This window comes from Mesoplodon densirostris, chromosome 2, assembly GCF_025265405.1.
Source record: "Mesoplodon densirostris isolate mMesDen1 chromosome 2, mMesDen1 primary haplotype, whole genome shotgun sequence".
Lineage (NCBI taxonomy): Eukaryota > Metazoa > Chordata > Mammalia > Artiodactyla > Ziphiidae > Mesoplodon > Mesoplodon densirostris.
Genome location: NC_082662.1, coordinates 99,005,746 through 99,018,320, shown reverse-complemented (window position 1 = coordinate 99,018,320; position 12,575 = coordinate 99,005,746). Strand labels below are relative to the sequence as shown.

At 39.2% G+C, this 12,575-nt stretch overlaps 1 protein-coding gene across 2 annotated transcripts in view; it reads right to left on the bottom strand.

Moving 5' to 3' along the window:
• The window catches only part of AHCYL1 (adenosylhomocysteinase like 1), a 41,195-nt gene that overhangs the window by 15,569 nt on the left and 13,051 nt on the right, over positions 1 to 12,575 (bottom strand). The window lies entirely within an intron of this gene.

The window sequence follows — 12,575 nt, the reverse complement described above, 5'->3', positions numbered from 1 at the left end:
AGAAAATAATGACTTGGTAAACTCTGTATTAAAAACTTTCTTAACCATAATTCAAAAAGAGTCATGTACCACAATGTTCATTGCAGCTCTATTTACAATAGCCAGGACATGGAAGCAACCTAAGTGTCCATCGACAGATGAACGGATAAAGAAATATGGCACATATACACAGTGGAATATTACTCAGCCCTAAAAAGAAACGAAATTGAGTTATTTGTAGTGAGGTGGATGGACCTAGAGTCTGTCATACAGAGTGAAGAAAGTCAGAAAGAGAAAAACAAATACCATATGCTAACACATATTTATGGAATCTAAAAAAAAAATGGTTCTGATGAACCTAGGGGCAGTACAGGAATAAAGACACAGACGTAGAGAATGGACTTGAGGACACGGAGAGGGGGAAGGGCAAGCTAGGACGAAGTGAGAGAGTAGTGTTGACATATATACACTACCAAATGTAAAATAGCTAGTGGGAAGCAGCTGCATGGCACAAGGAGATCAGCTCGGTGCTTTGCGACCACCTAGAGGGGTGGGATAAGGAGGGTGGAAGGGAGACGCAAGAGGGAGGGGATATGGAGATATACATATGCACATAGCTGATCCACTCTGTTATACAGCAGAAACACAACACTGTAGAGCAATTATACTCCAATAAAAATGTTTTAAAAAAACCCTTTCTTAAATAAGGCAGAAACAGATAACTTTTGAAGGATACTTGGAAGACTGGCTTTAATAAATAGCAAATAGCTTACAATTAACATTATTTATAGTCAAATTAATGTTTCTGAAGTGTAGGAAAACACTTCTATTAACTGGTTTAAACCTTCCTCCTAAACTCCTGTTTAAACTCTGATAAACCCTTTCTTTGAAATATAAAATAAACCTCGACCTCCTCTGAAAAACAGAATGGTTTGAGAATCTGAATCAAGCTTCTCCTCACAAGCTGATTAAATCTGAAAAAGTTCCCATGGAGAATTCATTAAACTAAGTTTTCAGCAAATAATATCTGGAAATGTAACCTATTACAGATTAAAATCTTCTCTCCATAATGCTAGCAACCTGGTTATAGGCATTTTGAAGCCAGGAATAGTAAAACGCCCATTAGCTACAGCTGCTAAACATTCCCCTCCTCTGTCATATGTACCCTCCAGCTAGGGTAGCATCTGGTGGCAGTGTAAGAATCAGGCATAACTGTGCAGCCTAGGCACAGGCAGCTAATATGAGCAAGGCAATTACTGAATTAGTAGGATTCTACAGGTAATGAAGCAGTAATCAAGGGAACACAGACTTGTGTTTTTACACCAAGAATCAAAGCAGAGAATACTGACGTCATAGATAATACTACTGGGCAGCAGGCCTGAAAGAAAAACTTCAGTGTACTTTCATTTTAAACCTACCTTGGCTTAACATCCAACCGGGCAGTTTTTCTTTAGGTTACTTTGTGAAGTAGAGAGGAGGCAGAGTCCACAGACTGTATTTTTAAGTCTAAGGATAGATCCTAAAGGCACGGAAGGGAAGGAGAGCTACCTATTCTGGCATCTAGACCAGGATCTTGCACATAGGAAGCGTTCAATAATTATTTGTAGAATGAGTGAACCTTTCAAATTTCTTTCTTCTATAAGATAAAACCAATCGAATTTCAAAAATAAATAAGTAAATAATCAAGATTCAAGCTAAACCACAAACACTACACCTGAACTTGATTAACAAGTACCTTCGTACACCTGAAGAAGCAGCTTTTTTAGTTTAGGTGCTAAAACTTTAATTAGCTTAAATGTCAAAAACACAACTGCCTTTCAAACCCAACCCAACCCAAACCAAAACCATTTACTTAAGTGGCCACAAGTCAGCATCTGCCCTACTAGATAGGATTTCCCACTGTATGTTCACATGACTTCTGCAGTCAGCAAAGCTAGATTTACTGAAGGGATTAATCCAGGACCAAGGTAATGACTTTCAACCCAATATGCAGTTATTTTGGTGGCAGAAAAAATAGTCCAAAGACCATCAACACCATTTAACACTCTCCAGAGGCAGCTCTTCCTCCATCAGCTTCCTTGCTCCTGGCCTAGGCAGCCTATTTGGAAGTTGCTCTCCTCTAATGACTGTTACGATTCTCTCCCTGTTCATCTTTATTTTTTTCCCCAAAGGTTCTGGGTATATTCCCAGACACCACCTACCTGGGGGTAGGAAGGGTGGGGGAGGGGAATGCAGTAACATTTGCAGTTTTTTAAATAAAATATATAGACAGCCTGCTGTGTCAAGACAGATATGTATTTCTTTAGCAACCTAAGAACTAATAGTCATAATCCCACCTTGTAGAATGGGATTAGGCTTTAGTAGCCTAAAGCTTAGCAAAATCTTTCCCATCTAAAAATATGAGACTGTTGCAAGACTGTTGCAAGCAGCTTACTAATCACTGCAGCACCTCATCTCTCAGATAATGAATATGGTCCATATTTGAAGTGGGCAGAGAGTTAACTCAGGCCATGACATAAATGGGTCGCTGTCTATTCTTGCAGCATTTTGATAATCTCAATGCTTATAAATAAAATGATTCAGCTACACAAAGATACATGATAAGCTTGTCTTCTCTCCCACCCCAAACTACTTGCAGAAGAGAACCCATATCAATAACTGCTGCTGTGAAATGCAGCTTCTCTGCTAGTTTCCATCAGGCCTGCTAGCTCCACTGGCTGTCTTCATAGCTAGTAGCTCTGTCTTCTCCTTGGTGAAACACCTCCTGGAGTGTTGTTCACCTTCACATTGTAAATAGACAATGTTGCCAAAAGCAATTTACAGATATCACAAGTTTTCTCTCTAGTGAAGCTAGATCTCAAAATAGCCTTCTAATTGGGTTGGACTCACTGCATTTAAGCGAAACACGGTCATTTAGTTGAAAACAAAATACAAAAAATGACTACAAAGTCGTTCTGTTTACATTACTTCCTATTTATCATGATTTCTTCCAATCATTATTGCCTTAATTGGTATGCTTTCATGTTTCTTCAAATCTAGACCTATAAGGAATGCCAGGTCTAATATGATGTAGGATGGGGATGAGGAGGAGAGAAAAGCAGATAGTTGAAGTCCAAAAAGGTCTGAAAATCAAGAAGTCCTATGTTAAAGAACTATTCTAAGGCTTCCCTGGTGGCGCAGTGGTTGGGAGTCCGCCTGCCGATGCAGGGGACACGGGTTCATGCCCCGGTCCAGGAAGATGCCACATGCCGTGGAGCGGCTAGGTCCGTGAGCCATGGCCACTGAGCCTGCGCGTCTGGAGCCTGTGCTCCGCAACGGGAGAGGCCACAACAGTGAGAGGCCTGCGTACCGAAAAAAAAAAAAGAAAAAAAAAAAGAACTATTCTGTGTTTCAATACTCACCACCCCACATAAACAGCCTTACCCACAACAAACACATTAGTGTTCTATTTTTTTGGCCGGGCCGCATGGCTTGCAGGATCTTAGTTCCTCGACCAGGGACTGAACCCAGGCCCACGGCAGTGAAAGCATGGAGTCCTAACCACTGGACAGCCAGGGAATTCCCATCAGTGTTCTATTCTTGAACTAATATCAATCATATATGAGAAAGGTTAGAATATCAGATTGACCCATTCTGCAAATAGCACATCCAAATACAGAAGTGTACTTGCTGTGCTTTAGCGACTCAATTAAATGTCAGGCCAATTTTATGTGCTATTTTAGAGCACCTTTTAAAATAGCTTGGTGGATACAATGGTTGACTCTTCTATGTGATACTGAGAATGTTAAGAAAAGCTCTACTGAAGAAGCAATTTGGCGTATGGTACATCTACCACCTAGTGTTAAGTCTAGTGACAGACTGAGCTAAAAGAATTGCTCCACAGAACTTAGCAAGAAGAAGGAATCATAGGCAATAGATAACAGCTGTAAGACTCCAGAGAAGAAAAACAGTCGTATACTACTTGCTTAGTTTATCTTAATTGATATTTTTTACCATCAGAAGCTGAGAAGTTTACTTCCACAAACATACGGTCTATCTACTCAGATTAAGTAGCTTAATTACACTTCCTTCCCAAGTCTCACCCAATTTTGCCTTCTAGGTCCTAAATCAGAGAATTAACAGCCACAAGAATTCTGCTATGACACTATGGCCAGTGGAGGGTGATCAGGATAATATTCAGAGTATTACATTCCTTTAGTCAATACATCTAGTAGGCACCAACTAAGTACTCAGTGCTATTTCAGGAAAGATCTATGGAAGATCTATGGAAAGACCTATGGGCTCCTTCCAGGACTCCTACCACATCTTTTCTAATCCCCTTTTCACACATCTTCTGGCTAATTTATTCTTTCTTCCACAGATTCTACTCTCACCTGCTCTTTTTTCAGAGGAAATGAAGAGTATGGCTGTCAGCATAAAAGAAGTCCAAGACCTTTTCTTGATACTTACCACTGATCAGTCTGATTCCCATTTCAGATGAATCCAAAGAAACAGTTATTAATAATCACCAACTTCTTGGTACAAGACCTATTTCAGACTTTCAGTTAGGCAAAAGACATTTCCCAAATGAAAGGCATCCCTTTCTCAACTCGTGGCCCGCAGGTACACCAACAGAAAACAGCTTATCTCAAGGGAATCAATCTCAGGCCACAGAGTCGAATCCAGAGCCACCTCCAGTCACTTCTTCCATTCCCTGGTGCAGAAACCAGTCTTCTGAGACTCGGCAGGTTTTGGCTGCTCACTGTCCTCCTTCCCTGTCTCAAGTTTCTTAAGTTCTCAGTTTCCCCAGATGGGGCCTGAGTTTCTAGAGGGAGGGGGTAGGCAATCTAATCACAGCACACATCTCCCTCCCCCACTCCACCGGGCTGTGTCTCAACAGTAACAGGATATAACACACACACACACACTGCTAGAATCCAATTCCACTGTCAGAAGAAACACTCCTTTCAAAATGGGACCCAACTTGATCTTTCTTCAATGTTGGTGGGAGCAAGGTGTGTGGCAAAACCAGGGCCCACACTGCTGAGTCACTTAAATGGTGAGGAAGGAACATAAAGCTTGAAAAACTCTGCCAAAGAGTGGTTTTACTCTTATCAGCTACTCCCCCTCTCTTCGTAACAGAGAGCACACTTCATTGGCTTTCTATTATCTCCTAAAGTGCTCTAGTGAAAATGAGTGATCTAGGCCTCCAACTGCCAACTAGAGGTAAAACTAAGAGGTTTAAAAAATGGCAACAGCTTACCCTTCCCCCTCCCCAGAGTGGCATGGACATATATACACTACCAAACGTAAATTAGATAGCTAGTGGGAAGCAGCCGCATAGCACAGGGAGATCAGCTCGGTGGTTTGTGACCACCTAGAGGGGTGGGATAGGGAGGGTGGGAGGGAGGGACACTTAAGAGGGAAGAGATATGGGAACATATGTATATGTGTAACTGATTCACTTTGTTATAAAGCAGAAACTAACACACCACTGTAAAGCAATTATACTCCAATAAAGATGTAAAAAAAAAAAAAAGGCAACAAGTAGGAGGAAAGGCTTCCTAATCTTTTGAAAACCACTAATTACAGCAGAACATAACACACAACCGGACTATGTTTCAATGCCTATTTAGCTATCTACCTGTCTAATTGCCTGGCCAGTCCCAACTTTCCTCATCCTCAATCCGTCTACCAATATTATATGAAAACATTCCAGTCATTCTTCTTTTTCTCCTGACACTGAATTATCATTAACTCTAGGGTTGTTTTTTTTGTTGTTGCTGTTTTTTGTACAGGTGACTGAAGAAACCTAGGTTCTTAGAACATACCCATGACTTTACTGATACACCAAAGTTCCCCCCACCGCACCCCCCAGAACCAGTTGTACTTTCTATTTATTCTTCCAACTTTATTATGATCATTTTCAACATAAAAAAATTAACATAATATAATGAACATTTGTATACCCTCCACCTAGATTGAAACTTTCCATTTTCCATATTAGGTTTCTTTCTCTCTATATATACATATATACACATGCATACTTTCAAACAGTCCTGCAAAAAAAAATTTCCAAATATAAAAATTCATAATAAATTCTTCAGAATGCATCTTCTAACAAAGATATTCTTCTGCAGAACCACTATAACATTATAATACTTAAGAACATTAACAATAGTTCTATATCATCAAATATCCAGTCTGTATTCAAATTTACTTAATTTTTCTCAAGTATATCCTTCATAGTTGTAAACCCGACTCTTCCAACCCAGGATAGAATCAAGGTTCACTAAATGCATTTGGTTGTTAGGTTCTTTTAGTCTCTGCTAATCTAGAAGAGTTCTCCTGCTTCCCACATGCCCCTGTCCCCGCCCCACCCTGCTCTGTGATACTGACTTTTCCTCCCAGAGTCCAAGCCAGTTGCCTTATAGAATCTCCCATATTTTGAATTTTTCAGACTGTTTCCTTCCTGTGAACTGGATGGTCAGTTTTGGGGTTTGATTAGAAAGAGGTTAAAATTTGGTAAGAATATTTCATAGTTGGTGTTGTATACTTTACTTCGCAGCATATCAGGAGGCACATAAAGTCAGGTTGTTCCACTACTGGGGACACTAACCTGAAACCCTTGGTTAAAGTGACGAACATCAGTCTTTGAAAGGAATATTTTCTCCTTTGCAAGTAAAGGTTAATTTATGGGGTGATCCTTGTCAGCCTGTGAATGTCCTGTTCCCTAGTGACTTTACCATCTGTTCATAATCCTTGCCTGAGCCAATTATATTGGGGAGGAGGGGGGTTTATAGAATCATGATTCCTATCATTCTTTCCACATATATTAGGCTGGCATGTAAAGAAAAGCTTTTCTTCTTTCTCTTTCACTCTTTTTTTTTTTTTACATGGCATTCATATTTTATTTATCCAATATGTTACACTCAATTATATGAGTGCACTGAATGCTCCAATTGTCCCAAACTGGGCCAGTGGGAGCCTCCTTTAAGCTGACTCTTCTGTTCTTTTGACATGATCCCATTTAAATGATTCCTTTCTTTCCGACATAAGAAGATATACCAGGCTCATCTTGTTCTTTCTCTGCTTCAGACCTAGAATCAGTCATTTCTCCAGGGAGCCCTGATTTCTTTCAGCGGGGAAAGGTATTTAGAAACTAAAATCTGGATATAATGTCTGCCTATTGCTATGAGAGGTGTCAGTGCTTCTAAGTTCTTTCAGTAGAGAGAGAAATTAATTTTTTTTGTTTTACTCAGGAGTTCATATTGATACTTCTATTTCAAATGTAACATTACCATTTTTTAAACTTTTAATTTTCCTATTTGTATCTTTTTTATGGTGACAATCTTGGTCTCTAATAGCAATACAATATTTACTTATTTGCTTTAGTCTATACTACACATAAAATAATTTCAAAATTACAAGACTAATATTATTATTAACAATAATCTATGCAGTGAAGTGTCAATATTTCATTGAAGTTTTTTTCCTTAGAATATATTTCACAAAGAGTATGCATAGTCAAAGTACTTTTTTCTGGGTGATTGTGTAATCTTCCTGATATGTAGTTAGGTTTATTTGTTTCTGTTTATATGCAATTTTAAGATTTCCTTTTTCTTCTCTTAGTTTTATTTTTTGACATATAAAACACATCTAAAAAATTTTTAAAGGTATACTCAGAGAAGTCATTTCCATTCCTATCCCCCCAACTCTGTTCCACTCTCCCCAATTTTCATTAGTTTCTGGTTTAGCCTTCTTATGTTCATTTTTTGAGGTAGGAAAAGCAAATATGTATTTATATTCTTATTTTCCCTCTCTTTCTTACTCAAAAGGTAGCATGCTAAAATATTCTGCACCTTGTTTTTTTTTTTTCACTTGGAAATCACTTTGTTTTGGTTCAGAGAGTACAAGAATCAACAATTCTTGAATGTCAGGAAAGACCAAGCCTGGTTACACATATATATAAACCTTACATGTTTGTAATAAAAAGTCATTAGCCTTAATTTGCAGTCCTCTTTAAAGCCAATACTGATTTTAAGTGAAGCTCACAAGATGTTAAACTTGCAAACCTTACTGCAAAGTATGCTGGGATATTCTTTAAGATGAAAACTTGTCAACTGCTTACGAATTAGGCAAATCTGTATTCTTCAAACAAATTGCTATGAGAAGAAAAGTTAACACTGAAAGAAAGTAATCAGTGGATATCTCTAGAAGGAAGATGGAGTCTGGCATTTTGGAAGGTGGCCACATAGACTGAGTAAATGCCATCTGTGTAATTTCTTAGCCTATCAAGTTGGAATAAGATTGGAGATGTTATAAGAACAATTCTTCCTTCCTTGATCTGGATGTCTAGCTTAAATAAACTTGAAAGCCAATTACATCTTAGAAATTTAAATCCTCTTTACATATTCACTTGAGTGAGTGAATCCCACCTGTGATATGGCAGGAGAAATACAAGTAGCTCCCAATAAGTAGCAGCTGAGTCCAAGAGGGTCAGCATTCAGAACCCTAGACTAATACACAACAAAGGTTAATGAGACATTTTTTTTAGTCCCCATCCACTGCTTCCCATCAAGTACAGGCTCAACGGAGGAAAAAAACACCAAAACTCAATATTAAATAACATTATCTGACTTTAAAGACCTAATGTTAAATACTATGTAGTAACATGTATTGCTTCCAAAGATGAGTGGGTCAGTGGGACTCTTCAGAATCCATTCTGTAGTTAGACTGGATATTTTCAAGTTCAAAGGACAAGGTGAAACCACTTTAAAGATCACCTACAGCAAGCTTTAGTTTCCATAGCTCTTAAAAACAAAACACAAAATATTAAGCTTCTAATACATGGACAAGAATCTATCAAAGATAATCAGTCACATCAAAAACATGATTGTAGGGACTTCCCTGGTGGTGCAGTGGTTAAGAATCCGCCTGCCAGTGCAGAGGACATGGGTTCGAGCCCTGCTCCAGGAAGATCCCACATGCCATGGAGCAACTAAGCCTGTGCACCACAACTACTAAAGCCTGTGTACCTAGAGCCCGTGCTCAGCAACGAGAAGCCACCACAATGAGAAGCACGCGCACCACAACAAAGAGTAGCTCCCATTTGCCACAACTAGAGAAAGCCCACACGCAGCAACGAAGACCCAACACAGCCAAAAATAAATAAATAAAACATAATTGTATTTTTCATTCTAGAGAGGCAGTATTTGCCATCCTTCTTGACATTCTAACTTGAGGTGTTTATGTTCAATTTTAGATAAGTCTCAGTATAAAATAATGACCTTAGATAGCCTATAAGAAACAAGCTGGTTGAAAGAAATTGTAGGGGCTTCCCTGGTGGAGCAGTGGTTGAGAGTCCACCTGCCAATGCAGGGGACACGGGTTCGTGCCCTGGTCCGGGAAGATCCCACATGCCGTGGAGTGGCTGGGCCCGGGAGCCATGGCCGCTGAGCCTGCGCGTCCGGAGCCTGTGCTCCGCAACGGGAGAGGCCCGCGTACAGCAAAAAAAAAAAAGAAAAAAGAAAAAAAGAAACAAGCTGGTTGAGAGAAACTGTAGGCTGAAACTTCTTTGGAGCTATTGAAAAATAAGAGCTACCTGTTGTTCCAGAATGAATACAGTACAATCCCCCTATTCTCGCTGCCTCCCAGACCTGAAGACAAAAGTTTGGGTTTTCCTGACCTATGACTTTTTTTTTTTTAACACCTTTATTTGAGTATAATTGCTTTACAATGGTGTGCTAGTTTCTGCTTTATAACAAAGTGAATCAGTTATACATATACATATGTTCCCATATCTCTTCCCTCTTGTGTCTCCCTCCCTCCCACCCCTCTAGGTGATCACAAAGCACCAAGCTGATCTCCCTGTGCTATGCGGCTGCTTCCCACTAGCTATCTAATTTACGTTTGGTAGTGTATATATGTCCATGCCACTCTCTCGCTTTGTCACAGCTTACCCTTCCCCCTCCCCATATCCTCAAGTCCATTCTCTAGTAGGTCTGTGTCTTTATTCCTGTCTATGACTTTCTGATTAGCCATATTCTAATGAGTAGACAGATGAGCAAGGATAAAGTTCTCTTGCTTTTGGCTATATGGTAAACCAAAAGCCAAAATAAACTCTTGTATAGGAAAAGTTATTCAGCAAATTTTACCAGTAACACTGCTAGAATATCACTGATCTAAATGTTTTTCAAACCATTTTTGTTTAAATCTTGGCATACAAAGAACAAGTAAAACCACCCGAGAGCACTCAATTAGGACTTTTTACTTAAAGCTGATTAGCAGTTTGAAATCCACACTTGCTAGCATGGTGAAAACCAAGGTCCTGAATGCCTAGATTTCCATGACTTTCTAGTTTAAGCACCTGCTTCAACATTAGTGGCTGTGGCTAAGACTTTCTTATAGAGGATTTGTATTTTCAAAACATTCTGGAATCCTCTGACTGCTGGATCTACCCTTCACAGATGACAAAACAGAACAGGGGTGGGAGTTAAGTGACTTGCTCAAGGCAATTTGCTACCAACATTAAGATTAACAACAAGAACAACAAACTCAGTTAAATAATAAACAAAACAAAAACAACCCCCCCCCCTACAAAAACAGTACTATTATCCTTCTTTTGTAACAGGCTGGGGGAAACAGCAGCGTTCCCCTTTATTTTCAAGGGGTTAGTTTACAGAACAGTCTACTATTGCACTAAAGCTTTCTGAACTTACAATACCAGTTGAATATGGTGAGCTTTGGGGAGGGAAAAGAACTCTCAGTTCCAAAATCCAGACTGGTTTTGGGAGAAGTGAAATGATGCAAAGAAAAGTAATATTAAGTTGCCAATGAATTGCCATTGAGAGATACTGCTCTTTAGACTTGGAAAGGGTGAAGAGAGAATAGGAGAGCCCAAACATTGTGGAAGCAAAAAGCTCCACTCTGGCATATGCTTCAACTCTCTTTTGGGGATGGATTGGGGAGGAGGAGAACGTACAAGCAATCTAATCCTGACACTTCACTATGATGAAAGAAATGAGCCCAGAGCTTCCCATTGGAATCAAAAGCAGTTTAAAAACTCCACCTGGTATATAAACCAATTCAAATGATTGTGCTAATTTATTTCCCCTAGTTGACTACCTATAAAGTTGAATTACATATTTACAACTATATAAGCCTAAAATTTTAGACATGAAATTTTTATTTTTTTAGCCGTATCAAAGAAAATATCTTACGACGTAGATTTCTCCCAATAGTGAGTATTTACTTCCTTTTAGGAAAATGCCCCTTCTGTTGATATTTTATATTTGGGTTTTAATGTAATTTGGATTGGATATAGAGTTTATCCTTTACCCCTCTACCCTTTTTTTTTTTGGCCACACCTCACGGCATACGGGATCTTAGTTCCCCAACCAGGGATCGAACCCACACCCCCTGCAGTGGAAGCTCGGAGTCTTAAACGCTGGACCGCCAGAGAAATCCCTACTGCTCATATTTTAAATAATTTCTGCTTTCTTTTAAATGAGAAATATCTGATCTTTTAAAAAATATATAAGTAGGACATTTAAATGTAATTTATTTAGTACCTTTCATGTAAGGAGGAAAAGTTCATGTGAAAGATTTAATATTTAAATTTTAGATACTCTTAAACCTTCCAATCCTTAGTGTCTCTAGTCTTTCAGAGCCTCTTAAAAAAATATAGTAAGTCCCCTACATACAAACCTTCAAGTTGCCAACTTTCAAAGATGTGAACGTGTTTGCTTGTCCAATCACACAAGTTAGTTCACGTGTCTGGCATACGTTTTGCATCCCCTACCAGTGGCTGTGCTTTTGTGTACTTTACTGTATAGTACTGTATAAAGTACAGTAGTACAGTATCTTTATTTCAAGTCCTGGATGTCCAGAAGCAAGTGTAAAAGCAGCAGTGATGTAGCTGGTACTGCTAAGAAGAGCCAAGCAATAACGATGGAAACAAAAGTGAAAATAATTGAGAGAGTGGAGCGACAAGAGGAAGAAGTAACTGAAGAAGAACCAAAGAGATTCACAACCCAGGAAATGGCAAGGGAACTTTCTTTATTTGACGAGGCACTGTTAGTTTTTGAGGCCCAGGACCCGAACACAGAATGGTACACAAAGGTTGCAGCAGCCTTCAGAATGTTCAGAATGCAATCCAGTGCTACCGTGTTACCTATGATGAGAAAAAAAAGAGCTACTACCCAGACATCACTGGATTGTTTTTTCAAGAGGGTAGATGGAATTGTATCCAGCAAGGAACCAGAACCTGTGCCATCAACGTCAGGCATTTGAGTGAAATTGCAGCTTGCCCTCTGTCTCCTGTTGCTGACGATCCTTCAGCTCTCCCATCTCCCACCTCCTCCAGTCAGTAACTCTTCTTGCCTGTTCACTCAATGCCAGCCCCTGTATGCCAGCTGCTGTACTGTACTACTGTACTTTTCAAGGTACTGTACTGTAAGATTAAAAATGTTTTCTTAAAAAAAAACAACTCCACCTGTATTTACTTATACACAGAGGTTTTCAATTTGGTATGGTTAAAACTGACCAATGATTTTTTTTTCTGGTTATCTTGGAAACCTGCTGGCTATTTTCATAGGATATGACGATGCTTTAAA